Raw genomic sequence first — 5817 nt, forward strand, 5'->3', positions numbered from 1 at the left:
CGACCAGAGTATGTTATAAAGCATGAGCACCAGATCCACTGTAGATTACATACAGTTTTCCACATCAAACGTTAGCCGTAAAAAAATTACTACCGAGCTGAAGGGAATCCGAGTTGATAAGCTGGGTCGCAGATAAATAGAAGTCAAAGGTGTCCCCGATACACATAAAAAGGCTAGAAAAACCTCTTTACAATCCACATGATGACCCATGTCGTCATTACAAAATGCAATATGTATAAGTATTCTCCAAAATCTAATGAAATGCCACACGAATGCAGATAACATTTAACACTTTGCGTTATACGCTTTGCATTTCACACTTTGCATTATATACGTTGCATTTTGTACATTGCATTATCAAGCCTTGCATAATAGACTTTACATAATCAAACCTACAGCTTAAATGAAATGATGATGTATTCATTTGCATACGTAAAAAGACATTATTATGACAGAGAGTATTTGAGGTGTGACATGGCAGTTAAGTAATACTACGAAAGCATAGGCGTAAAGGCGTAACCTCTAATTTGTGCAGTGTGAATAATAATATAGAATATCTGAAATGAAAATCAATAATCTGAAATATATAAGAAGAATACTGGTTCCCGCGGGAACATTAATAACCATGGGATTCATAATACACTGGTGGAACTTAGGAAAATGCATATTTCATACACGTTTAAATACATATTCAAAAAATTTGATTAATAGAATAAAAATAGGATGCATGTATAAGTATTATTTTGTTATGGGGAGAGTGATAATGGCGAGGAAATTATTGAATGGTAAGTTTGTAGCATAAATGAGCAATAATAAATTTACTATTATATTTCGGGTAAAGGCGATCACTAAATCATCTGTAAAGACTGTTGGAAATTTTTCTCGCAATTCTTTGCATAGGCGGATAATTGTTCGGGGAACTTGACTAGCTGTGTTGTTGTATTGTGCTGTAATCTGTGTTGTTGTATAAGCTGGAAATCAACTTGACTGTTCATTCCTAAAGGATGCATGGTTTGTAATTTGTTTATTCAATAATTTTTGCGAATGGGTCGAATTTTCTTTGTATCAATACCAGGTTGTTCGTATATCTGTTCAATAAGAACAATTTTCAGGTCTGCTTATTGATGATCAGGTTGTTTTCGATGTTTTGAACTGGTTTTATTCAATATTTTTAAGAGTTGATGTCAGGCTTTTATGAATGAAACGAACCCTTAAAGAATTGTTTGTCTCTCCAACGTATTGTTCGTCACATAGAAGAAATGAGATAAATGATATTTATGCTGTTGCAACTGAGTTTTTTATTTATTTGAAATATGGAATCTGTGTGTCTATTTCGTAAAGAATTTGCTGGTAAAATGAAGGGACAGGTTTGACAGCGAGGGTTGTTACAAGGATAAACTTTTGATACATCTCAGGAACTTTCTTGCCACGTTCACGCAATTTTTGGAAAACAATCGAACAAGCCTCCTCGAAATCCCTCTTGTGCGTATAAATTCGGTGCAATTTCCAGATTTGTGACTTTATAATGTCAGAAAAGGTATGTTTCGGATGAAAAGATGATTTTAGAATAAAAAATCACTAGGGCGGCAACGATTCTTGAAGCTACGTTGCGATGCACTAAACGATACGATTTATTGCGATAATAATCGCGATTCATTTATTAGAGAAGGAAAGAGAAAATATAGCAAACATATTTAAAATCATAACAATTAAGTAGAAGTAAAGAATTGTGAAATAAAATACTCAATTTTCGAAGAACAAATTTTTGGGTGAAAATTATTCATAAAATATACAATCATGACACACATTCTGATATACAAAGAATTCCGTATCATTTCTTATTAAAGGGAGTTAATAAATAATCTTGCCGATGCATCACGGTTATTTTCATCCGACGCAAGCATCGATAAAAAGGAAAGAATCGCGATTCACGATTCATCGTTGCATCCCTATAAATCACCATGAAGGACAAGTGCAGACAGTATCTTACAGATTCGAATTAACACCACCTTAAACATCTGAAGGATTATGAATTGAGATGGTCGATTCAACTCGACTTGTGAACCTTCAGAGTTGAAACTAAAGATGATTAACATGCCTTTCTACAGTTAAATGGTACGAGTGTGGTTTACTGGGGGTGAACAAGAGATTGCGATTAGGGAGTCTTAAAACTTTAAAAATTTGGGAATATGAACTTTATTCTGGTTAACTGTTAATGATAAATTAAAGAGTCGGCAACATACGAGTCGTTCAAGGAAACCAACTATATTGAGCCTGGTCCGTCTTCATAGAGAAAATAATGTCTCTAAGCCCCACACCCCCATTGACATTCCTGTGTCTCTCACTTGACCCCCAACTGATTCATAGAAACGCCATTGATACTACACATCGGCAGATCGATCCGTGTGTCACAGAATTAAAATTCTATACAAGGAATATAAGAGCGTCTGAGAGGATTCTCTCTAGAATGTTTAAAGGATTGAATTGATTTGATTTGACACATATTTCAGAGCAAAAACGTATGGAAACCATATTTTAAAAATAATATGGGGGTACAATTGGGTTTTCAAAGCATTTTTCTATGAGGGCAAATGCTCCTGTATCCCCACTGGCGCCGTTACTGAAGGAATATCAGTCGATTGTTCAATAGTTCAATGTTGAAATTTACCTGTGACCCTTAATATTGTTGTATGTCTTTGCCTGCTCAGAAGTTAGTATCTACCGAAGTGCATGGAGTTTTACGTCCTACTATTGGGTTAAAAACGCTATGCAATGTGCAGAGTGCAACTTTATCAAGACAGTGGCATTAGCCTACTATTTTCCGATTTTCAACTGTCGAAGGATCGTGTCTGCCAACAAAGCATATAGAATACGGGTCCTCGCTTTGATGTCCCATCCGAACAACTAGCTCTTTTCATGTTAAACTCTCCGACCTACATTTCTGACATGGGGAATCCTTCAGTTCAGCAAGCAAGTGTCGAAACATGCAAAGTTAAACTCAATTCCAAGGTAATGAAAACTAGTTAAGAATATACATTCGTCAAATTGTTGCTTGCATCCATGCATTGAAATGATACATCTTTGTATCGATATCTAGGCTTTTTTGATAAGACATTCTGGTCTAGTTTCTATTGTGACAAAATATATTGATAAAATGACATTTTGCGAATGCATCATCACCGTATCAGTCGCTGTCTTGCAGCGCGCAGTAAAATGAAGGGAGATAACTACAAAACAAGATTAATAAAATTATATATAATACAAAAAAAGTCCACAGTTATGATCTGATTTGACAAACTCTATATGTTAGACTGAAACTGTGAAGCTTTTGGAAGCACCGCAAATAAAAAGTAGAACTGTGGACGGTACCTATGCGGTGCGTATCCAACCTGATATAGAGGTGAAACGTTACATTTTAAAGTCGTAGTGGAATTTTTTTCCGGAAAGAAAAGCATGTCAAAATTCAGGAGTAAAATGTCGATAAACCATCTAGATCTCGTTAAGAACAATAACTCTTGATTGAATGATAAAACTTAATTTAAAACCATTTTAGTGATTGGTCAAACAGATGACTGAAACACTAAAATCATCTTAAGTTGAGTTTTCGAGAGTATGGTCCCTGGTCAAAAGGTCATCAAATGTCAAACGTAGCGTAGTGTTACCTTCCCGTTCTCATGCATATCAAAACCAAACGTAGCATCTAGTGTTGCATTCCCGTTCTCATGCATATCAAAACCAAACGTAGCATCTAGTGTTGCATTCCCGTTCTCATGCATATCAAAACTAATCGTAGACTATCTAGTGTTGCATTCCCGTTCTCATGCATATCAAAACTAAATGTAGACTATCTAGTGTTGCATTCCCGTTCTCATGCATATAATGCATTGTGATATAATTCCCTTAACAAACGCTTGCGTTTACCAAAATAGAAGAGGGAGAAAGATTGAGGTGATGCAACACATAAAGAACACATCATGCACACCTCTCTAGGAACCAATACAGAGTAGGAAGGGAATTCATGTGATGAATGAGGTTAGATATCGGAATTCTGACCAACCTTCATTAAATACCACAAAAGTGCCCTAGTCAGGTTCACCAAATGGCTACAGGCTTACTTGAACAAGTTGTATTCAAATGTAACTACATATTCTAGGGTCATAATACATAGTTCCTAATAGATTTCAGAACGGTCATTTTGGCCCATTTTATAAAATATAATCCCGAAAGTGTTTCGAAAACTGATCAGCAAAGAATTAGCAACTGAATTTAAGAATTTGGTAACGTGACATAGTGGAAGGATTAATAATTCGCGACCTCGCGTGACCTCCGCATTTGCTTGTTTCGATGGGTGTCTATAAAACTAAGACCAAACTATAAAACTAATACCTGTAGGGCTATAAAACTAAGACCCAACTAGAAAACTAAAACCCAACTAGAAAACTAAGACCCAACTAGAAAACTAAGACCCATAAGGCTATAAAACTAAGACCCAACTAGAAAACTAAGACCCATAGGATTATGAAAATAAGACCCAACTAGAAAACTAAGACCCATATGATTATGAAACTAAGACCCAACTAGAAAACTAAGACCCGTAGGATTATGAAAATAAGACCCAACTAGAAAACTAAGACCCATGGGACTCTAAAACTAAGACCCAACTAGACAACTAAGACCCATAGGATTAGAAAACTAAGACCCAAAATTTCGATTTTTCAAAACCTGAAATGAAATGGAGTTTTACGTCCTTCTTTTCGGCACCTGCATGGGATAATGTGGACGGGCAAACGCCATGTAGTGTGCAATGATGTGAATTTTGCCAGGACAACGGCATTAGCCTCTTATTTTCGATTTCCAAATGTCGAGGGATCTTTATCGTACACAGCCAATAATACATAGGACCTCGGTTTATTGTCCCATCCGAACGACTAGACGCTTTGTCTATGTCAGCCCCTCCGACCTGCATCACTGAAAGGGGGAATCCGGGTTGTATCATATCGACCCGGCACGTGCCTGAGACGTGAGTTTGGACAATTTCAAGCTCATGTTATGTAATAAGGCTACAAATTGCTATTATATAATTTACTTCAACTTGCCCAAACTCTTCCTGGCTGATACGTCGCTGGCTCTGTATGCATGTATCTGTGCAGTGTCCGATAATTTTACCCACCCACACTTTTTTTTATTTTGTTGTATTTTATTATACTTATATGTGTTATTGACTCTTGTGTTTGTTTCATTTTAAGACTGAGAATGTACGTGTTACCCCTCGCTCATTTTACCTTATTTTGTCAAGTAATATTTTAGATGCGAGTATCCATTGGTTTAACGATTTAAGAATAAAGTCTTATTACGCCCAAACCTTTCCCTATGTTTTAACGAAGAGTATATTTATGATTAAAAGTTGAAACTAGTTTTCATGGCTCACCGTCTCGTCTTCTCGAGACTCTGTGACATAGAAAAGACACGATAGAAAGTGAAATTCCTAGTTTGAGGTATTTTCAAGAATTACACGATTTTTGTACATTTCTATTTCTTCTGAAGATTGTACAATAAGTATTTGAGCAGCTTTGAAAGGTATTTTTCAGCAGCAGACAGCAAGTTTCTGGTTAAAATAGATTTGTAAAGATTTATCTGTATTCTATGATGTCTATTAAGCTTGAACTAGAAGCCAGAACTAAGAGGTCTTAGTTTTGTAGCTAGGTCTTAGTTTTACAACCCTATGGGTCTTAGTTTTCTAGTTGGGTCTTAGTTTCATAATAAACATATAATTCAACAAATACATTTCACCTTACATTCTCCTTACAAACACACACC

Source organism: Lottia gigantea, assembly GCF_000327385.1.
Source record: "Lottia gigantea unplaced genomic scaffold LOTGIsca_4, whole genome shotgun sequence".
Taxonomy (NCBI): Eukaryota; Metazoa; Mollusca; class Gastropoda; family Lottiidae; genus Lottia; species Lottia gigantea.